The sequence below is a fragment of the Dendrobates tinctorius genome, unplaced genomic scaffold, assembly GCF_039654945.1.
Source record: "Dendrobates tinctorius isolate UK_male_01 unplaced genomic scaffold, ASM3965494v1 ptg000049l, whole genome shotgun sequence".
Taxonomy (NCBI): Eukaryota; Metazoa; Chordata; class Amphibia; order Anura; family Dendrobatidae; genus Dendrobates; species Dendrobates tinctorius.
This window is the reverse complement of record NW_027361717.1, coordinates 25,583,715-25,608,042: the sequence shown is the minus strand read 5'-3', so window position 1 is coordinate 25,608,042 and position 24,328 is coordinate 25,583,715. Positions and strand designations below refer to the sequence as shown.

General features: G+C 46.3%; 1 protein-coding gene and 1 long non-coding RNA gene across 2 annotated transcripts in view; one reads left to right on the top strand and one right to left on the bottom strand.

Annotated features, from left to right (window-relative positions):
• Nucleotides 1–23,860, top strand: part of LOC141091156 (uncharacterized) — a 42,486-nt gene extending 18,626 nt beyond the window's left edge. Inside the window, exon 2 of the long non-coding RNA XR_012232441.1 lies at nucleotides 18,768–23,860. This is a non-coding gene — a long non-coding RNA (uncharacterized lncRNA). The remainder of the gene's footprint in view (nucleotides 1–18,767) is intronic.
• The window catches only part of LOC141091155 (apolipoprotein L3-like), an 80,319-nt gene that overhangs the window by 3,011 nt on the left and 52,980 nt on the right, over nucleotides 1–24,328 (bottom strand). The window lies entirely within an intron of this gene.

Below are 24,328 nucleotides of genomic sequence, written 5' to 3'. Positions count from 1 at the left end.
AACCCGACTTTTCCAAAAGTCGGGTCGAGCAAGATCGTCCGATTATAGGGAAAAGTCGGGGTCGTCCCGAAACACGAAACCCAATGTAAGTCAATGGGGAATAAAAGTCGGCAGTGAGAGGAGGACAGGAAACACACCAACAGTGCCCATTTGAATGCCAAAAGCATCAATTCTTCTTACTTAAGCTTGTCAACCTTAATTAACTTCATAATATAAGTTACGCACTGAAAAATGGGTGTTATTTGGCTAAAGTTGTGGGGGGGGAGGGCTGGCTGCAGGTTTTCATGTGCCCTGGGCGAAAGAGCGCCCCTTTAACACATACCACAACTCATCATGCTCCGATACGGCAGATAAATAGCGGTATAGTACAATGAAAAATACCTCACTTTTTACATCTCATGACGAGGCCCATCTATTTCTCCATACAGAATCATTGGTCCCATATAATGTTTGAAACAGTATATGATGAGCTCCACATAATGCTACAGTATATGTTGGTCCCCATGGATGAAGCTCCACTGTCTTATGGGCCCAAATAATGCTCCAAACATAATGGGCCCCATTTCTAATGCTCTAGTGTATAATGGGCCCTGTAAATGCTGCTCCAGTGTCTGATGTCCACCTTTGGAATGTTCCAGTGTATGGTGGGCCCCATCTATCATTCTCCAGAGTATAGTCCTCCCCAAAAATTGCTGTCCCAACATTGAAAACAATCAAATAAGTCTCCTCGCTAGGGAATCCCTGTACTTGTCTGGACAGGTGCTGTAGCTTGCTTAACAGCTCGCCAGCCGTTCTCACGCCCAGTATGGATTGCACGTGATTGCACAAAGGTTAGAAAGGGTACCGTATCCCTGGATAACATGTATGGATAGCGTACACATTCAAAATATATGTCTATACAGCATGAGGCAGGCTCAGACGGTGTTAGGCCCAGTATGGATTGCACGTCATTGCACAAAGGTTAGAAAGGGTACCGTATCCCCGGATAACATGTATGGATAGCGTACACATTCAAAATATATGTCTATACAGCATGAGGCAGGCTCAGACGGTGTTAGGCCCAGTATGGATTGCACGTCATTGCACAAAGGTTAGAAAGGGTACCGTATCCCCGGATAACATGTATGGATAGCGTACACATTCAAAATATATGTCTATGCAGCATGAGGCAGGCTCAGACGGTGTTAGGCCCAGTATGGATTGCACGTCATTGCACAAAGGTTAGAAAGGGTACCGTATCCCCGGATAACATGTATGGATAGCGTACACATTCAAAATATATGTCTATACAGCATGAGGCAGGCTCAGACGGTGTTAGGCCCAGTATGGATTGCACGTCATTGCACAAAGGTTAGAAAGGGTACAGTATCCACGGATAACATGTATGGATAGCGTACACATTCAAAATATATGTCTATACAGCATGAGGCAGGCTCAGACGGTGTTAGGCCCAGTATGGATTGCACGTCATTGCACAAAGGTTAGAAAGGGTACCGTATCCCTGGATAACATGTATGGATAGCGTACACATTCAAAATATATGTCTATACAGCATGAGGCAGGCTCAGACGGTGTTAGGCCCAGTATGGATTGCACGTCATTGCACAAAGGTTAGAAAGGGTACCGTATCCCCGGATAACATGTATGGATAGCGTACACATTCAAAATATATGTCTATACAGCATGAGGCAGGCTCAGACGGTGTTAGGCCCAGTATGGATTGCACGTCATTGCACAAAGGTTAGAAAGGGTACCGTATCCCTGGATAACATGTATGGATAGCGTACACATTCAAAATATATGTCTATACAGCAAGAGGCAGGCTCAGACGGTGTTAGGCCCAATATGGATTGCACGTCATTGCACAAAGGTTAGAAAGGGTACCGTATCCCCGGATAACATGTATGGATAGCGTACACATTCAAAATATATGTCTATACAGCATGAGGCAGGCTCAGACGGTGTTAGGCCCAGTATGGATTGCACGTCATTGCACAAAGGTTAGAAAGGGTACCGTATCCACGCATAACATGTATTGATAGCGTACACATTCAAAATATATGTCTATACAGCATGAGGCAGGCTCAGACGGTGTTAGGCCCAGTATGGATTGCACGTCATTGCACAAAGGTTAGAAAGGGTACCGTATCCCTGGATAACATGTATGGATAGCGTACACATTCAAAATATATGTCTATACAGCATGAGGCAGGCTCAGACGGTGTTAGGCCCAGTATGGATTGCACGTCATTGCACAAAGGTTAGAAAGGGTACCGTATCCCCGGATAACATGTATGGATAGCGTACACATTCAAAATATATGTCTATACAGCATGAGGCAGGCTCAGACGGTGTTAGGCCCAGTATGGATTGCACATCATTGCACAAAGGTTAGAAAGGGTACCGTATCCCTGGATAACATGTATGGATAGCGTACACATTCAAAATATATGTTTATACAGCATGAGGCAGGCTCAGACGGTGTTAGGCCCAGTATGGATTGCACGTCATTGCACAAAGGTTAGAAAGGGTACCGTATCCCCGGATAACATGTATGGATAGCGTACACATTCAAAATATATGTCTATACAGCATGAGGCAGGCTCAGACGGTGTTAGGCCCAGTATGGATTGCACGTCATTGCACAAAGGTTAGAAAGGGTACCGTATCCCTGGATAACATGTATGGATAGCGTACACATTCAAAATATATGTCTATACAGCATGAGGCAGGCTCAGACGGTGTTAGGCCCAGTATGGATTGCACGTCATTGCACAAAGGTTAGAAAGGGTACCGTATCCCCGGATAACATGTATGGATAGCGTACACATTCAAAATATATGTCTATACAGCATGAGGCAGGCTCAGACGGTGTTAGGCCCAGTATGGATTGCACGTCATTGCACAAAGGTTAGAAATGGTACCGTATCCCTGGATAACATGTATGGATAGTGTACACATTCAAAATATATGTCTATACAGCATGAGGCAGGCTCAGACGGTGTTAGGCCCAGTATGGATTGCACGTCATTGCACAAAGGTTAGAAAGGGTACCGTATCCACGGATAACATGTATGGATAGCGTACACATTCAAAATATATGTCTATACAGCATGAGGCAGGCTCAGACGGTGTTAGGCCCAGTATGGATTGCACGTCATTGCACAAAGGTTAGAAAGGGTACCGTATCCCTGGATAACATGTATGGATAGCGTACACATTCAAAATATATGTCTATACAGCATGAGGCAGGCTCAGACGGTGTTAGGCCCAGTATGGATTGCACGTCATTGCACAAAGGTTAGAAAGGGTACCGTATCCCCGGATAACATGTATGGATAGCGTACACATTCAAAATATATGTCTATACAGCATGAGGCAGGCTCAGACGGTGTTAGGCCCAGTATGGATTGCACGTCATTGCACAAAGGTTAGAAAGGGTACCGTATCCCTGGATAACATGTATGGATAGCGTACACATTCAAAATATATGTCTATACAGCATGAGGCAGGCTCAGACGGTGTTAGGCCCAGTATGGATTGCACGTCATTGCACAAAGGTTAGAAAGGGTACCGTATCCCCGGATAACATGTATGGATAGCGTACACATTCAAAATATATGTCTATACAGCATGAGGCAGGCTCAGACGGTGTTAGGCCCAGTATGGATTGCACGTCATTGCACAAAGGTTAGAAAGGGTACCGTATCCCCGGATAACATGTATGGATAGCGTACACATTCAAAATATATGTCTATACAGCATGAGGCAGGCTCAGACGGTGTTAGGCCCAGTATGGATTGCACGTCATTGCACAAAGGTTAGAAAGGGTACCGTATCCCCGGATAACATGTATGGATAGCGTACACATTCAAAATATATGTCTATACAGCATGAGGCAGGCTCAGACGGTGTTAGGCCCAGTATGGATTGCACGTCATTGCACAAAGGTTAGAAAGGGTACCGTATCCACGGATAACATGTATGGATAGCGTACACATTCAAAATATATGTCTATACAGCATGAGGCAGGCTCAGACGGTGTTAGGCCCAGTATGGATTGCACGTCATTGCACAAAGGTTAGAAAGGGTACCGTATCCCTGGATAACATGTATGGATAGCGTACACATTCAAAATATATGTCTATACAGCATGAGGCAGGCTCAGACGGTGTTAGGCCCAGTATGGATTGCACGTCATTGCACAAAGGTTAGAAAGGGTACCGTATCCCCGGATAACATGTATGGATAGCGTACACATTCAAAATATATGTCTATACAGCATGAGGCAGGCTCAGACGGTGTTAGGCCCAGTATGGATTGCACGTCATTGCACAAAGGTTAGAAAGGGTACCGTATCCCTGGATAACATGTATGGATAGCGTACACATTCAAAATATATGTCTATACAGCATGAGGCAGGCTCAGACGGTGTTAGGCCCAGTATGGATTGCACGTCATTGCACAAAGGTTAGAAAGGGTACCGTATCCCCGGATAACATGTATGGATAGCGTACACATTCAAAATATATGTCTATACAGCATGAGGCAGGCTCAGACGGTGTTAGGCCCAGTATGGATTGCACGTCATTGCACAAAGGTTAGAAAGGGTACCGTATCCCTGGATAACATGTATGGATAGCGTTCACATTCAAAATATATGTCTATACAGCATGAGGCAGGCTCAGACGGTGTTAGGCCCAGTATGGATTGCACGTCATTGCACAAAGGTTAGAAAGGGTACCGTATCCCCGGATAACATGTATGGATAGCGTACACATTCAAAATATATGTCTATACAGCATGAGGCAGGCTCAGACGGTGTTAGGCCCAGTATGGATTGCACGTCATTGCACAAAGGTTAGAAAGGGTACCGTATCCCTGGATAACATGTATGCATAGCGTACACATTCAAAATATATGTCTATACAGCATGAGGCAGGCTCAGACGGTGTTAGGCCCAGTATGGATTGCACGTCATTGCACAAAGGTTAGAAAGGGTACCGTATCCCTGGATAACATGTATGGATAGCGTACACATTCAAAATATATGTCTCAGGAGGCAGGCTCAGACGGTGTCAGGCACAGTATGGATTTGACGGCCCAGATTACACAGCGGAGGAGCAGGGAGAGGTAAAGATTGCAAATGCTGGGGCCCTGCCCAAGCAAGGGGGGCCCACTCTTGGGCGTCGGTACTGGCACTGGGCCCCTCATAGTACAGCGGTGTGTCTGACGGCGGGTGTGCACCACCACCGTCAGAGACACTTGATTGCACTATGAGGGACCCTGTGCCAGTGCCCGCGCCCAAGAGTCGGCCTACCCACCTGTCCAGGGCAACGGCACTCGCACGGTGTCATGCGCTAGGTGGTTACCCCGGCCATGGGGGGGGAGGCAGCACAGTTAGGGAGTTTTAGAAAGTGGCATATGTTGATGTTGGACATTCAGCTGATGCAAAAGGCGAAATAGGTGAAGTACCAGGAAGAGGTGGACCAAAGCAAGCCATTTTTCTGTCACCCTATGTGTCATCAGGGGAAGGTGGGACAAAATCCTTGGAAACCCATGCGTGGTTCATTTTAATGAAGGTTAGATCATCCACATTTTGGGTTGACAGACGGGTCCTTTTTTCTGTCAGGATTGATCCAGCTGCACTGAAGACTCTTTCCGATAGCACACTTGCAGCTGGGCAAGCGAGCTCCTGTAAGGCATATTGGGCCAATTCAGGCCAGGTGTCCAGTTTAGCGGCCCAATAGTCAAAGGGGAATGACCTGTGTGGGAGAACATCGATATGGGAGGAAAAGTAGTTTGTAACCATAGTTGACAACTGCTGTCTCCTGTCACTTTCCATCGATGCAGTATTAACAGTTGTGTGAGCGGTACTTGAAAAATCAGTCCACAACATTGTCATGAAACCCCTGTCTCCAACGCCACTTCTGCTGTGTGCACCACGAACACCTCTGCCAAGCTGCCCCCGGCCCGTATGGCTCGTGTGAGAACCATCACCGCTGCTGTGTGCTGGGAATGCCTCAAGCAACCGATTTACCAGAGTTATTATTATTATTATTATTATTATTATTTATTGTTATAGCGCCATTTATTCCATGGCGCTTTACATGTGAGGGGGGTATACATAAAAACAAGTACAATAATCTTAAACAATACAAGTCATAACTGGTACAGGAGGAGAGAGGACCCTGCCCGCGAGGGCTCACAATCTTCAAGGGATGGGTGATAATACAGTAGGCGAGGGTAGAGCTGGTCGTGCAGCGGTTTGGTCGATCGGTGGTTACTGCAGGTTATAGGCTTGTCGGAAGAGGTGGGTCTTCAGGCTCTTTTTGAAGGTTTCGATGGTAGGTGAGAGTCTGATATGTTGTGGTAGAGAGTTCCAGAGTAGGGGTGATGCGCGAGAGAAATCTTGTATGCGATTGTGGGAAGAGGAGATAAGAGGGGAGTAGAGAAGGAGATCTTGTGAGGATCGGAGGTTGCGTGCAGGAAAGTACCGGGTTGCTTGTTTATTAGCCAATATTAGGTCAAGGTTCTCCTGTGGCATGATGTTTTGTAATTTGCCTTTATAGTGTGGATCCAGGATGCTGGCCAACCAGTAGTCGTCATCGTTCATCATTTTGGCAATGCGGGGGTCACTTTTTAGGATCCGCAAGGCATAATCTGACATGTGGGCCAATGTTCCCGGTGTCAATGATGCACTGCGAGTGCTGGGTGGAGGAGCACTTTCTGGCAAATCCACATCCCTCCAGTCACGCACAAACCCTGTAGCAGACCTTGCCACGCCAACATTTTCACTTGCCCCACGAGATGCATCCTCCTCCCCTAAGTAATCATCCCCATCATCCTCCTCCTCCTCCTCTTCTTCCTCCTCCTCGTCCAGGAGAGGTCCCTGAGCAGACAATGGCTGAATGTCATCAAGGATTCCCTCCTCCTCTTCCTCCTCATCAACATTGGCTGCAGACGCCTGCTCCTTAAGGTGCGTCAAAGTTTGCATGAGCAGACGCATAAGTGGGATGCTCATGCTTAGGATGGCGTCGTCTGCGCTTACCAGCCGTGTGCATTCCTCAAAACACTGAAGGACTTTACAAAGGTCTTTCAGCTTCGACCACTGCACGCCTGTCAACTCCATGTCTGCTCTCAAAGTGCCTGGCCGTGTATCCTCCCACAAATGCACTATGGCCTGCCTCTGCTCGCACAGCCGCTCCACCATGTGCAGGGTGGAGTTCCACCTTGTTGCAATGTCGATAATGAGGCGGTGGTTGGGAAGGTGGAGCAATCACTGCAGCTTCTGCATACGAACGGAGTGTATAGGCGACCGGCGGATGTGCGCGCACAGTCTTCGCACCTTCTGGAGCAGGGCTGTTAACTCCGGATAATTTTTGAGGAAGCACTGCACCACCAGGTTCAAGGTGTGAGGCAAGCAAGGTATGTGGCTGAGTTTTGAAAGGGCTATGGCTGCCACAAAATTACGGCTGTTATCACTAACTACCTTGCCTGCCTCAAGATGTACACTGCCCAGCCATGACTCAGTTTGTCGCTTCAAGTACTCGGCCAGCACCTCGGCGGTGTGTCTGTCGCCCAAACACATCATCTGCAACACAGCCTGCTGACGCTTTCCACTAGCTGCTCGATAGGGGGACACATCGTGTGCAACAGTGGCAGCTGCAGATGGAGTGCTGGAGGAGGAGGAGGAGGGTCGAACGCCTACAGCCAACTGTTTCCTATACCGTGGGCTAGGCAGCACTGTCCCACCATCGCTGTCCCCTGTGGACCCTGCATCCACCACATTAACCCAGTGCGCAGTGATGGACACGTAACGGCCCTGGCCATGCCGACTGGACCATGCATCAGTTGTGAGGTGCACCTTTCCGCTCACTGACTGCTTGAGTGCATGGACAAGGCGGTCTTTCACATGATGGTGGAGGGCTGGGATGGCTTTGCGAGAGAAGAAGTGGCGACTGGGTAGGTCATAGCGTGGTACTGCATAGGCCATGAGTTCGCGGAAAGCTGTGCTTTCCACCAACCGAAAGGGCATCATCTCAAACGAGATTAGTTTGGCAATGTGGGCGTTCAAACCCAGTGTACGCGGATGAGAGACTGAGTACTTTCTTGACCTACTCATAGTGTCTGGGAGGGTGAGCTGGACTTGAGAGCTGCATATGGTGGAAGTAGCGGTGGACAGGGCGGACTGAGAGAGGGTTGATGATGGTGATGGAGTTGGTGTTCTTTCTGATGGCCTAGAATCAGTCTTTCGTTGATATAACAGTGGGATTCCCTGACTGCTGTGGCCTTGCAACGACACCTCAACATTTGCTGCTGTGCTAACCGGTGGGCTTACAGTGGGGGAAACAATGTAGCGTTGCTGACTACCTTCGTTGTGATCAGTTGCACATGTGGCACTTGAGGTTTGGTGTTGTGTCCACGCTTGCAAGTGCATGCTGGTTAAATGTCTAAGCATGCAACTGGTATTCAAATTTTTCAGATTTTTCCCTCGGCTAAAGGTCTTTGCGCAATTCTTACAGATAACCTTGGCCTGATCATGAGGATTTTTTTCCAAAAAGTGCCACACTGCACTCTTCCTACTTTGGCAGACATTTTGCGGCCTAGCACGCTGTGATCTTTTGACCCTCTGGACAAGCTGTCCAGCAACTCTTTTGATGTTTGGAACCTGTCTTTGGAGTGCTCCGGGCCTGCCAGATAACAGCTGTTGCGATGTCGATGTCTGCTGTGGATGCTCCTCATCTGAGCTATTGGAAGCAGCACCCTCTTCCCCCAATGGATGCCAATCTGGGTCAACAACTGGGTCATCCATCACCTCCTCTTCTATGTCATGTGCACCTTTCTCTGTGTCACCGTGTATGGTGGTATAGTGTGCGGGAAGGGGCACCTGAGTCTCATCAGGGTCAAAATCTGGCTCTGTACACTGCGAGGACAATGTAGTGCTCTGAGTGAATGTACCAGCAGAATCATCCATCAGCGGCTGTGCATCAGTGCACTCCATGTCAGATTCATCTTGGCCTGGGTAATTCACCATTTGACTTGATAATCCAGGCATGGTATGTGAAAACAGCTCCATGGAGTAATCAGTAGTATGGCCTGCGTCATCCTTCAATCTTGGTTGGGGTGAAGGACACAAGGAAAGGTGTGGTTCAAGAACATGAGCCTCCAATGACGACTCAGTGCTTTTACTTTTTACAACTGAAGAAGAGGAGGCGATAGAGCTGGAGGCTGAGTCAGCAATGTAAGACAAAACTTTTTCCTGATGCTCTGCCTTTAAAAGCGGTTTGCCAACTCCTAGAAAACTAAGCGTTCGAGGCCTTATGTAGCCAGATGATGACGCAGGGTCAGCACCTCCTGCATTCGATCCTATTTTGCTCTTGCCACTACCATCAGATCCACCACCAACACCATCATTACCAGCTGCCAACCCCCGCCCAATTCCACGGCCTCTTCCACCAGCCTTCCTCATTTTTGGTAGAAATGTAGACAAAATCCAACAAACTATATAGTAATGTAAAACAAGGTACAAGGTGTCTATAGGACAGGGGAGATTTAGAATTTCTGCACACACTTGTGGACAGTGGACACTTTTGGATTGTGTGAGGCCCACTGATATCTGAGCGCTATGTGACACGCTCGATGGCACAGCTGCCTGTGACCAAAGTGACGAGAGGATAATGGAGATTTTGAATCTCTGCGTACACTTTTGGACACTGGACACTTGTAGATTGTGTGAGGCCCACTGATATCTGAGCGCTATGTGACACGCTCGATGGCACAGCTGCCTGTGACCAAAGTGACGAGAGGATAATGGAGATTTTGAATCTCTGCGTACACTTTTGGACACTGGACACTTGTAGATTGTGTGAGGCCCACTGATATCTGAGCGCTATGTGACACGCTCGATGGCACAGCTGCCTGTGACCAAAGTGACGAGAGGATAATGGAGATTTTGAATCTCTGCGTACACTTTTGGACACTGGACACTTGTAGATTGTGTGAGGCCCACTGATATCTGAGCGCTATGTGACACGCTCAATGGCACAGCTGCCTGTGACCAAAGTGACGAGAGGATAATGGAGATTTTGAATCTCTGCGTACACTTTTGGACACTGGACACTTGTGGATTGTGTGAGGCCCACTGATATCTGAGCGCTATGTGACACGCTCGATGGCACAGCTGCCTGTGACCAAAGTGACGAGAGGATAATGGAGATTTTGAATCTCTGCGTACACTTTTGGACACTGGACACTTATGGATTGTGTGAGGCCCACTTCTATCTGAGCGCTATGTGACACGCTCGATGGCACAGCTGCCTGTGACCAAAGTGACGAGAGGATAATGGAGATTTTGAATCTCTGCGTACACTTTTGGACACTGGACACTTGTGGATTGTGTGAGGCCCACTGATATCTGAGCGCTATGTGACACGCTCGATGGCACAGCTGCCTGTGACCAAAGTGACGAGAGGATAATGGAGATTTTGAATCTCTGCGTACACTTTTGGACACTGGACACTTGTAGATTGTGTGAGGCCCACTGATATCTGAGCGCTATGTGACACGCTCGATGGCACAGCTGCCTGTGACCAAAGTGACGAGAGGATAATGGAGATTTTGAATCTCTGCGTACACTTTTGGACACTGGACACTTGTGGATTGTGTGAGGCCCACTGATATCTGAGCGCTATGTGACACGCTCGATGGCACAGCTGCCTGTGACCAAAGTGACGAGAGGATAATGGAGATTTTGAATCTCTGCGTACACTTTTGGACACTGGACACTTGTGGATTGTGTGAGGCCCACTGATATCTGAGCGCTATGTGACACGCTCGATGGCACAGCTGCCTGTGACCAAAGTGACGAGAGGATAATGGAGATTTTGAATCTCTGCGTACACTTTTGGACACTGGACACTTGTAGATTGTGTGAGGCCCACTGATATCTGAGCGCTATGTGACACGCTCGATGGCACAGCTGCCTGTGACCAAAGTGACGAGAGGATAATGGAGATTTTGAATCTCTGCGTACACTTTTGGACACTGGACACTTGTGGATTGTGTGAGGCCCACTGATATCTGAGCGCTATGTGACACGCTCGATGGCACAGCTGCCTGTGACCAAAGTGACGAGAGGATAATGGAGATTTTGAATCTCTGCGTACACTTTTGGACACTGGACACTTGTGGATTGTGTGAGGCCCACTGATATCTGAGCTCTATGTGACACGCTCGATGGCACAGCTGCCTGTGACCAAAGTGACGAGAGGATAATGGAGATTTTGAATCTCTGCGTACACTTTTGGACACTGGACACTTGTGGATTGTGTGAGGCCCACTGATATCTGAGCGCTATGTGACACGCTCGATGGCACAGCTGCCTGTGACCACAGTGACGAGAGGATAATGGAGATTTTGAATCTCTGCGTACACTTTTGGACACTGGACACTTGTAGATTGTGTGAGGCCCACTGATATCTGAGCGCTATGTGACACGCTCGATGGCACAGCTGCCTGTGACCAAAGTGACGAGAGGATAATGGAGATTTTGAATCTCTGCGTACACTTTTGGACACTGGACACTTGTGGATTGTGTGAGGCCCACTGATATCTGAGCGCTATGTGACACGCTCGATGGCACAGCTGCCTGTGACCAAAGTGACGAGAGGATAATGGAGATTTTGAATCTCTGCGTACACTTTTGGACACTGGACACTTGTGGATTGTGTGAGGCCCACTGATATCTGAGCGCTATGTGACACGCTCGATGGCACAGCTGCCTGTGACCAAAGTGACGAGAGGATAATGGAGATTTTGAATCTCTGCGTACACTTTTGGACACTGGACACTTGTGGATTGTGTGAGGCCCACTGATATCTGAGCGCTATGTGACACGCTCGATGGCACAGCTGCCTGTGACCAAAGTGACGAGAGGATAATGGAGATTTTGAATCTCTGCGTACACTTTTGGACACTGGACACTTGTGGATTGTGTGAGGCCCACTTCTATCTGAGCGCTATGTGACACGCTCGATGGCACAGCTGCCTGTGACCAAAGTGACGAGAGGATAATGGAGATTTTGAATCTCTGCGTACACTTTTGGACACTGGACACTTGTAGATTGTGTGAGGCCCACTGATATCTGAGCGCTATGTGACACGCTCGATGGCACAGCTGCCTGTGACCAAAGTGACGAGAGGATAATGGAGATTTTGAATCTCTGCGTACACTTTTGGACACTGGACACTTGTGGATTGTGTGAGGCCCACTGATATCTGAGCGCTATGTGACACGCTCGATGGCACAGCTGCCTGTGACCAAAGTGACGAGAGGATAATGGAGATTTTGAATCTCTGCGTACACTTTTGGACACTGGACACTTGTAGATTGTGTGAGGCCCACTGATATCTGAGCGCTATGTGACACGCTCGATGGCACAGCTGCCTGTGACCAAAGTGACGAGAGGATAATGGAGATTTTGAATCTCTGCGTACACTTTTGGACACTGGACACTTGTGGATTGTGTGAGGCCCACTGATATCTGAGCGCTATGTGACACGCTCGATGGCACAGCTGCCTGTGACCAAAGTGACGAGAGGATAATGGAGATTTTGAATCTCTGCGTACACTTTTGGACACTGGACACTTGTGGATTGTGTGAGGCCCACTGATATCTGAGCGCTATGTGACACGCTCGATGGCACAGCTGCCTGTGACCAAAGTGACGAGAGGATAATGGAGATTTTGAATCTCTGCGTACACTTTTGGACACTGGACACTTGTAGATTGTGTGAGGCCCACTGATATCTGAGCGCTATGTGACACGCTCGATGGCACAGCTGCCTGTGACCAAAGTGACGAGAGGATAATGGAGATTTTGAATCTCTGCGTACACTTTTGGACACTGGACACTTGTGGATTGTGTGAGGCCCACTGATATCTGAGCGCTATGTGACACGCTCGATGGCACAGCTGCCTGTGACCAAAGTGACGAGAGGATAATGGAGATTTTGAATCTCTGCGTACACTTTTGGACACTGGACACTTGTGGATTGTGTGAGGCCCACTGATATCTGAGCGCTATGTGACACGCTCGATGGCACAGCTGCCTGTGACCAAAGTGACGAGAGGATAATGGAGATTTTGAATCTCTGCGTACACTTTTGGACACTGGACACTTGTGGATTGTGTGAGGCCCACTGATATCTGAGCGCTATGTGACACGCTCGATGGCACAGCTGCCTGTGACCAAAGTGACGAGAGGATAATGGAGATTTTGAATCTCTGCGTACACTTTTGGACACTGGACACTTGTGGATTGTGTGAGGCCCACTGATATCTGAGCGCTATGTGACACGCTCGATGGCACAGCTGCCTGTGACCAAAGTGACGAGAGGATAATGGAGATTTTGAATCTCTGCGTACACTTTTGGACACTGGACACTTGTGGATTGTGTGAGGCCCACTGATATCTGAGCGCTATGTGACACGCTCGATGGCACAGCTGTGACAAAAGTGACTAGAGGATAAGGGAGATTGGATTGCTTTTAAAAAAGCAGTTTGCAGAGCAGTTGGTAAACAGCAATGCCAGCGTGTCAGGAAGCCTTAAAAGGCAGCCCAACAACCAACACCACTGATACACCACAATATAGCCTCCCCTTGCACTGCACACACAGTGACTTGTGTGTTGTGCAGGCCAAATCGCTAGCAGCAGAAGCAGTTTTTTTGTCTTCTTCCCTGCCTAACGCTTTCCCTACAGAATCAGCAGCAACCTCTCCCTATACTAAGATCGGCAGAAGTAAGATGGCGGTCGGCGTGCACGCCCTTTTATACCCCCTGTGACGCCCACCAAAGCAAGCCAATCACTTGCATGCCCTTCTGAAAGATGGTGGTGACCCGTGCCTAGGTCATCACGTTGCCCACAGTGTCCGTGGATCCTGATTGGCTGAAAAAGAGCGCAAAACAAACTTTTGAAACGCGACTTTGGCGCGTAAGTCGCCGACCTCGTGGCCGACCTCATCCTAGGGTCGGGTTTCGTTTCATGAAACCCAACTTTGCCAAAAGTCGGCGACTTTTGAATTTTTTCGACCCGTTTCGCTCAACTCTAATTACAAGTAATGATGACAGTGAATCTGATTGCTTAGTGCTCTGCAGTAGTGTGTGAACCTAGTAATGTTTTAACAGTTAGTATCAACACAGGGGAGGAGGAGTTACATGAGCATTTTTCAGGAAACTAGTTCCTGGTTAGAGTTAGTAATGGATAGATCTGAAGGAGATAAGACCTCCTGTTAAGGCCCCGTTACATATAATGATGGCCCAGCGATCCCACCAACGATCCGACATGATGGGATTGCTGGGACATCGTTAGGCTGATCGCTGGTGAGCTGTCACAAGACAGCCCCTCCAGCGATCAGGACCAGCGACGCTGGACGCTGGTTTCTAATGTAAACATTGGGTATCCAGGAGCGCGGCTCCTGGATACCCGCTGTTTACCTTGGAAACCAGCGTACATGCTGGTTTCCAAGGTAAACATTGGGTATCTAAGAGCCGCGCAGCTCCTCGATACCCGATGTTTACATTAGAAACCAGCATCGCTGATCGCTGGTCTCTCGCTGCCACACGCAGCGATGCATGCTGGCCAGCAGGAGACCAGCGATCGAAAAATGGCCCAGGCCGATCGAGCACGATCAGCGATAACCGGCAGGGGGGCCGGTCGCTAATCACCGTCACACACAGCGATCTCGCTGGCATCTCAAAATCAGTGTGTGACGGGGCCTTTAGTCAGTAGGCCACAAGTGGGAAATGTGCAACGACTGGGAATAAAAAATTAAAGTTAAGAACTGTGCTATAGAAAACGATTGACATCCTATGACCGGAGACAGGAAAGGAAGTCACAGCAACACACATTGACCCGTGTGACAAACATACTAAGAAAGATTCTTCACAGTCAGTGGGTACCTGCTGTAGCATGAATAGAACTGACGGAGACATGATTCCCGTAGTCACTGATATAGAAGAGTTAATGGTTTGCTTTTATATCCCTTTAAATGCCTTTAATTCTTCATTTGCCTTTTGCCTTTCATTCATTCTTATGACGCTGCAGTTTTGCCTGTCTCCTCTTCAAAGAGAAAATGCTGCTTATCATATATGTTCTCAAAAGTCAGCCACAGCGTGTTCTGGGAACATTGTAAACATGGTATGACCCTGAAGGTGATGGTGGGGGCTACATGAGCTCCATAGAATTACATATTATTGTAAATGGTATAAAAGATTGCCTTGTATTTCATTACGTCAGATAAAGTGATTTGACCACGGCTCGTGTTGAGTCTCTTTGTCTTCAAGCGCTTGTCATCAGAAGGGCGAAAACCTCATAATCCGGACTCCCTGGTGATCTGGCATACCTGACGCTTGGTCAGAACAAAAAGCAACTACGACAGTTTTTGGCGCCCAACGTGGGGCCGTGGAAACCAGCCTATACGGAATCCGTATGTGGGAGCTTCCTGGGAGGTTGAATATGCAGAATCCAGGCTGCAGCAGGTGAGAACATTTATTCTTACATTGATTCTGCATCTGCAGCCTCTCTAAGGATGCCTACATATCTCAGGGTAAGACTGTACAACACGGTTCAAAAGAACCCACATCACCAGTGAGTGGTGAGTATGTCCATATGAGAGTTGAATAATAGAGTAATAAGATAATAATTGTCATCTGTATTATCTGTTAATCTGTTCTGGCAATATACTAATATACTAACTGGTTGTGTACTGGTGTACTGTGTAGCACAAAGCCTGGGATAGACTCTGTGCAGTGTGATTTTGGATTGGCAGTAAATCATATGAGGCTGTATTTTGTATAGGGCTGCGGTTTTTGGTTGGTTTGGTTTTCATTGTTTCTTGTTGTTTAAGAAGTTGGCTTTGGTGTTCTCAGAGTTCTCAGAGTGTCAGTGGACACGGCTGTAGGTTAAGGTGTCAAATCCAAAGTGCTAGATAGGCAGGCTGTGTGAATCCTTGTATGTATGTCTATGAGAACCTCTGAATGAGATGCAAGAGGAGTACTTGAGTATAAGGGATTTTTGTTATCTTCTCTTTGTAAAATCAAATGACCACTGAAAAGTGAAAGAAAACAATCCCTGAATGAGCACGTATGAATCATCACACATCATTTTGTGTCAAGAGATTGTTACCTTTCATTATACAGTTATCTGCTCTTACAGTGAAATCCTGTGAGTTTGAGTTTTTTTTTTTAAATTGATTTTGATTAAGTCTAAAGAGCTACGGCATTCTGTTACTTTATGAAGGACACTACATTCTGATGGGAGGGGCAATGATGCCGCTGCGTGGTTTCCTGTCGTCTTATCTCTGCTGCGCTCAAGATTCTCTGTGGTTCAGAAATGCTCGCTATTAGATTTGTGCATTTTAAAGCAACAGTACTTAATTGAAGTGGAATGAAATTTATAAGTTGAAGTTGAAAGTAAAATATGGTGCCTAATTTAGAAGGAAATTGTAAGTGATTGTTTGGTCATAAATGTGTTTGAACCTGCTTCTAGTTGTGTGATTGATTTGTATAGCAAATTGTGGATCAACAAAGGAGGTAGCTGACTGTATGGCTCATAAAGTAGGTTAGAGGCCTATCACACCTGGGCCTTCTTACTTTAGTCAGCGGGTATTTTTGTTGTGGGTGAGAGGCGAAGACAAGGAGCCTTCTGGATACACCTTGGCAGGCTCACTTTGACTTGCTATGTGTGGGCTGTAAGACAGAGGTCCAGACACACAGAAGGGCATTTCAGAAGAGAGATGAGCTGTCTAAGTTGAAGCAGCCTTCCCACAATCCATGGACCTGGGCTGGAACAAAAAAGGCCTATTCCTATTCTAGCCAGCTGATCTAACGGGTGAGAGGCAGAGAGCCTTCTCGTTACATCCTGTAGGTCTACCGGGTGAGAGGCAAGGAGCCTTCCCGCTACACCTTGGCAAGCTCGCTCTGACTTGCTACGTGTGGCTGCCCGTAGATAAGGTTAGGCACACTAGAAGGGCATTTCAGAATAAAGGTGAGCTGTCGGGAGAAAAAGGTTGAAGCCATGGGCAACTTTTTCTGTATACGGTCGTGCCCCCAATGGGATCCAAGACAGCTATGCAGATTGTAAAAGACAGAGAAGGAAGCTGTAAAACAAGTGGGACCAATATTGAAAAAGGCAAAGATACCAGAGTGTGAACGTTTGGATGTACAAAAAGGCACAGACAAGGGAAGAAAATAGCAAGTGAATAAATGATGTCTGAGAATGTGCAGCAGTATGGAAGGTGTATTATGAATGTTTTGATTGACAAAATTCAACCAGAGACCCAGAAAAAACAGAAGGACTTGTAAACACGGTGATCAGACTCAGACAAACCCAGACTGAATAACTACTTGTGTGACCTGTGCTACTGACCTAAGCAAATTGCACTAAATCCTGTCCAGGCAAGATCATATGTAATGACATAATAGTATGGTTAGTGGGTAGTGGGGACATTGACCTTTGAGGAGTAAGCTGACAGTAGACATCAGATGACCAACCGCATCAGGACCTAGAAGGGCGACTAGAATAAGAAAGATGCAGGTGTATTATCCCTGGAGCCCCTCTGACCAGCTAGCTTTGTTGAAGCAGTTGCCTGACCCTGAAGACCAACCATTCCCGTTTTACAGACACATAAAGGAAGTACAGTCAAATCAATGGCCCCGAGCAGAGATATTAGAGAGTATGTTAAGGCAGGGGTTCTGGTGCAAAGATCTTCCCCCTGCAACACCCCTTTGTACCCCATTAAAAAAAAAGGACCGAAGGGTTCCCCTGACACAGGAAGGTTCATGACTTAAGGGCTATTAATGATGTTACAGAGAGTATGACCTCAATCGTCCCTGACCTACACACAATACTGTCACAGATCCCAGTGATGTCAAAATGTTTTACAGTCAGTGATATAGCAGGTGCATTTTTCTCTGTACCCCTGCACCCTGACTGTCAGTATCTTTTTCCTTTACTCATAAAGGTAAACAATATTGTTGGACAGTCCTCCCACAAAGGGGGAAAGAAATCCCCTGCCATCTATTCAGCAGTGATGGCAGGGATCCTTGAGTAGTTGCAATCACCTCATCCACTGATTGTACTATTACAGCACGTGGATGACCTTTTTTGTTCTGCCTAGACCAGAGGTCCTGCAGGAAAGCTACAGTTTCCTTGCTTTGTTTCTTTTTTATCAGAAAAGGGTTGCAAGGTCTTACGTGACAAATTACAGTATTGCAAACAAAAGGTGACATTTTTGGGACATTATATTGCCGAAGGTACCAGACACCTGACTGAAGACAGGAAACAGGCAATTCAAAATCTCCCTCTACACAGGTCACACCAGCATCTACGCACTTTCCTAGGCTTAGTGACCTACTGTAGGCCTTGGAAAAGGCCTGCTTCACAAATGTTGCAACCACTTTATGACTGTTTGTCACCAGACCCCTATGATCTCACTCCTTTGACAATTTATTCCCCACATGACATCCATTCCATACTCGTACAAATTCAACCAAAACATCTGACTATGGCCAGACTGCTCCGACTTGCATGTGCTCTACACTCAAAAGATGTAACGTTCTGAATCCAGCCACCCTCCTGCCTGTGGATTCAGAAAAGGGGGAATTGGTGACCGTATTAGCAAGTGAGGAAGAATACTTTGACATGACGCATGAACATGACTGCATAGAAGTGTTCCTAATGCAGATTTTGAGGTTTTTTTTGCAGATGGCTCCAGATACCACCAGGATGGACGATTATACACGGGATATGCAGTAGTATCCTCACATGAGGTAATCCGAGCTGAACCATTCCCTCCTCAAATGTCGGCACAGGAAGCAGAGTTGAAGGCACTCACTGAGGCATGTTGAGCAGCTGCAGGTAAAGTCGCTAATATTTTCACAGATTTGAAGCCCATTAAAAATGCAGAGCTGGTGAAACAATTAATGGAGGCATTGATGTTACCAGTCCAGGTTGGCATTCTCAAGGTAAAAGCACACACAAAAGGTGACTCCGTGGAGGTAGAGGGCAACAGAAGGGTGGACGAGGCTGCTAAAGAAGCAGCAAGGCGGCCTAGAGAGCAGTGGACGGTGGTGGGGAGTCAGCGTATTCCAGCCACACTGAGCCTAGATGTCCTGAAATCTCTCAAGCAACAGGCTGCCCAAACAGACAAGGTACACCGGGGGAGACTGGGAGCTGAGCTGAACTCGAACGGAGTATGGGAGAATAAGGATAAGTTGTGCCTACCAAAGTCCCTGTTCCCGATTATGGCGCAAGCAACACATGGCCCCACTTACCTCTCAAAAAGTCACATGTGTGTCATGGTGGATGCCTTCTGGATCGCTCCTGGTTTCAGTTACGCAGCCGCGAAACTTGTACAATCATGCCTCATCTGTGCACAGCACAACCCAGGTAAAACAGTAAAAGTCCCTAAGAAAGTGACACCTAGGCCTCTCTACCCGTTTCAGAGACTGCAGATTGACAACATACAGCTACCAAGGTAGGAGTGTATACAAATATCCTAGTATGTGTAGATCTCTTCTCTGGTTGGCCGGAAGCCTATCCGGTAAAATGTGCAAATGCTAAAACAACTGCAGACAAACTGATGAAAGAACTGATCTGCAGGTATGGTGTCTCTAGAAACCATAGAAAGTGTTAAGGGTACACACTTCACGGGAGAAATAATGAGGGAAGTCATGCAGGCCCTGGGTATACAGCAAGCATTTCATACACCATATAGGCCACAAAGTAGTGGGAAAGTGGAAAGACTAAATGGGACACTTAAACTGAAAATTCAAAAGGCCATGGCAGACACAGGAAAGAGTTGGGTAGAGTGCTTGCCTCTTGCACTCTTTTCAGTCAGACACACTCCAAATAGAAAGACAGGCTTGTCTCCCTTTGAAGTCCTGTTTGGTAGTGCACCAAAGACTGGCCTGTACTTCCCACAGGTGCTACAAATGCAACACGGTTCTATGACAGCCTACGTCCAGGCCTTGCAGAAAAGACTTAATGTGGTGCATAAACATGTGTTCTCATCCATTCCAGATCCTAATGCCAGTGCAGATGTGCATCAGCTGAATCCAGGTGATTGGGTGGTTATACGTAGACACGTGAGAAGGAGCCTGGACCCACGAGTTGACGGCCCCATCCAAGTCCAACCGACCACATCCACCTCAGTAAAACTTGAGGGAAAGCCCACCTGGATCCACGCCAGTCACTGCAAGAAAGTCTTTTCAACAGCAAGATGACTGTTCTACTCATCAACTTGCTGGCAGTGACAGGGTTACTGCGCACTGCAGAGACACAGGATAAACTCTTAAATGCTGACTGGGACAACAAACTTGTTCGGCATCATGCTCTACTTATAAAGGACATGTAGGACAAAAACCAAAAGACTGTTGGATCTTTACACACAGCCCAGTATCTGCGAGGACTATGCCGTACTTAGCCTTACCTCTGGAGCCATGGGAGGTATTAACCCCACACTGCATACATAATAAGACTTGGACTCAATCTAGGTTTTGGGGAAAAGATGTGACCCGTGATATATCTGCCTCATTGGCTATAATCGGATGGGCCGCTAATCCCTGGTTTCAGTTTAATATAACGCTGCCTAAGGTACAAATATGGTGTCAGGAATATGATTCAGATGTCGGAAATGTGGTCGCCAGGAGGAGGACTGAAATCCCTCACTCAGACCCCATTCCCAATGATGGACTGTGGTTCAGTCTTCAAAACACTGGAGCAAATACCTGTGGTGAGGACAATAATTGCTTCCATATATATACTCATGATCAAACACAGGTTAATGAGACGGTGTATGAAGATAGTGTTGAAGGCTGTAAAGCATCTACGGGTAAAATAATGAGGAAAGAAAGGGGTAAATGTACATCTGGTATAAGTGGAAAACAAATGAATAATAGTTAGTGTGCCTATAAGCCTATGTCAGGACTTTTGAGTTTATACCAATGTATACAGACCCCGGGTCACGTTTGTGTTCTCCCTGAAGGAGTATTCTTGGTTTGCCGACATCGTGCCTACAGGTGGGTGAGCCCAGACATAAGAGGGGTTGCACTCTTGCCAAACTAACACCAGCCACTTTCATAGTTCCTCATAGTAAAATAGACACAGCAGCAGCTCCAATTCATACTTTGTATAAAAGGGCTGCAGACAATAAGACCCGGCCAAATGGTAGGCCGCATCTAGTAGAAATGGGGATAACAAATAAAATATTCAGTAGTATGCTAATATACCCCTTCATAACACAACTGTGGGATAAATTAGTGGAAGCTACCAACTACCTGGATGATCAGATTTTCCAGATTCTTGAAGTTCTTAAGGAAACTAATACAATAGAGAGACAATTAATCATAGTTACAGTTGTGGCCAAAAGTATTGACACCCCTGCAATTTTGTCAGATAATACTCAGTTTCTTCCTGAAAATTATTGCAAACACAAATTCTTTGTTATTATTATGTTCATTTAATTTGTCTTAAATGAAAAAACACAAAAAGAATTGTCCTAAAGCCAAATTGGATATAATTCCACACCAAACATATAAAAAGAGGGTGGACAAAAGTATTGGCACTGTTCGAAAAGTCATGTGATGCTTCTCTAATTTGTGTAATTAACAGCACCTGTAACTTACCTGTGGCACCTAACAGGTGTTGGCAATAACTAAATCACACTTGCAGCCAGTTGAAATGGATTAAAGTTGACTCAACCTCTGTCCTGTGTCCTTGTGTGTACCACATTGAGCATAGAGAAAAGAAAGAAGACCAAAGAACTGTCTGAGGACTTGAGAAACCAAATTGTGAGGAAGCATGAGCAATCTCAAGGCTACAAGTCCATCTCCAAAGACCTGAATGTTCCTGTGTCTACCGTGCGCAGTGTCATCAAGAAGTTTAAAGCCCATGGCACTGTGGCTAACCTCCCTAGATTTGGACGGAAAAGAAAAATTGACAAGAGATTTCAACGCAAGATTGTGTGGATGTTGGATAAAGAGCCTCGACTAACATCCAAACAAGTTCAAGCTGCCCTGCAGTCCGAGGGTACAACAGTGTCAACCTGTACTATCCGTCGTCATCTGAATGAAAAGGGACTGTATGGTAGGAGACCCAGGAAGACCCCACTTCTTACCCCGAGACATAAAAAAGCCAGGCTGGAGTTGCCAAAACTTACCTGAAAAAGCCTAAAACGTTTTAGAACAATGTTCTCTGGTCAGATGAGACAAAAGTAGAGCTTTTTGGGCAAAGGCATCAACATAGAGTTTACACGAGAAAAAAAGTGGCATTCAAAGAAAAAAACACGGACCCTACAGTCAAACATGGCGGAGGTTCCCTGATGTTTTGGGGTTGCTTTGCTGCCACTGGCACTGGACTGCTTGACCGTGTGCATGGCATTATGAAGTCTGAAGACTACCAACAAATTTTGCAGCATAATGTAGGTCCCGGTGTGAGAAAGCTGGGTCTCCCTCAGAGGTCATGGGTCTTCCAGCAGGACAATGACCCAAAACACACTTCAAAAAGCACTAGAAAATGGTTTGAGAGAAAGCACTGGAGACTTCTAAGGTGGCCAGCAATGAGTCCAGACCTGAATCCCATAGAACACCTGTGGAGAGATCTAAAAATGGCAGTTTGGAGAAGGCACCCTTCTAATATCAGGGACCTGGAGCAGTTTGCCAAAGAAGAATGGTCTAAAATTCCAGCAGAGCATTGTAAGAAACTCATTGATGGTCTTACTTTTGTCTGGCCCATTTTTGGAGTTTTGTGTGAAATGATCAATGTTTTGCTTTTTTCTTCATTCTCTTTTGTGTTTTTTCATTTTAAGACAAATTAAATGAAGATAATAATACCAAAGAATTTGTGATTGCAATAATTTTCAGGAAGAAACTGAGTATTATCTGACAAAATTGCAGGGGTGTCAATACTTTTGGCCACAACTATACTAATCAACATACTATAGTACTAGATTACCTCACAGCAAAAGAAGGAGGAATGTGTCAAATAATTGGTCCCACCTGTTGTAATTATATCGACCCTGCTGGCAATCTCCAGATCAGGGCCAGTATAGACAAAATAGGTGAACTTAGAGACCAATGGTTAAAACAACACAGTGCAAACAGAGACTCCTGGTGGGGTAACACATTCTCTTTTCTAAATCCAGCAAATTGGTTTAGTGGCCTTGCAGGAAGGATTTTTGGCATTGTACAGACTTGTATGTAAATTTTGTTGTTTTGCTTATTGTTTTATGTAGCCGTAAAAGCGCTAATATATGTATTACTTAAGCTACTGAATAATGTATGCATAAAAAAAGAATCTAAGGCTGAACCTTCTGTAGTGTATCATAGACCCCAAGTAGCCATTGCTGATGGGGAAAGTGAGTGTCCACACTGAGGGTGGATGGGCGAAGCAGGTAGGAAGCCCCCTTATGGGTACTTGACCCATAAGACAGTAGCTCCTTTGTGGACATCAGCTGACCCTGTGGCAAAGGTTATACCAATTACAAAAGGGGGAAATTGATATAGAAGAGTTAATGGTTTGCTTTTATATCCCTTTAAATGCCTTTAATTCTCCATTTGCCTTTTTTTCATTCTTATGACGCTGCAGTTTTGCCTGTCTCCTCTTCAAGGAGAAAATGCTTCTTATCATATATGTTCTCAAAAGTCAGCCACAGCGTGTTCTGGGTACATTGTAAACATGGTATGACCCTGAAGGTGATGGTGGGGGCCACATGAGCTCCATAGAATTACATATTGTTGTAAATGGTATAAAAGATTGCCTTGTATTTCATTACATCAGATAAAGTGATTTGACCACGGGCTCGTGTGTGTTGTGTCTCTTTGTCTCCAAGCGCTTGTCATCAGAAGGGCGAAAACCTCATAATCCGGACTCACTGGTGATCTGGCATACCTGATGCTTTGTCAGAACAAAAAGCAACTACGACATCACCTAGCAAGAAGTGGGCTACAGACAACGTGTCAAACTGGTCCTGGAAAACTAAGAAGAATCTTACTCTGACCAGGAAGTAGCTCTGGGGAGGATATTCATAGTGGGAGAAGAAAGTGTTCTCTATGAGAGATTTGCTGCCAGAAGTCTTATCAATGAGTCAAACAAAATGATAAGCAGTAGAAACTCCCAATGGCTGTATCTTTTCATTTCTCAACATCATCTTTAGAGGGAGAGTAAGGATGTCCCTTTATACTCTATACTGTCGGCTGATCCTATATCGATGGGGACCACCAATTTTAGCATAATTTGTATGGGGGCATTTAGTTTTTGAACCCAAG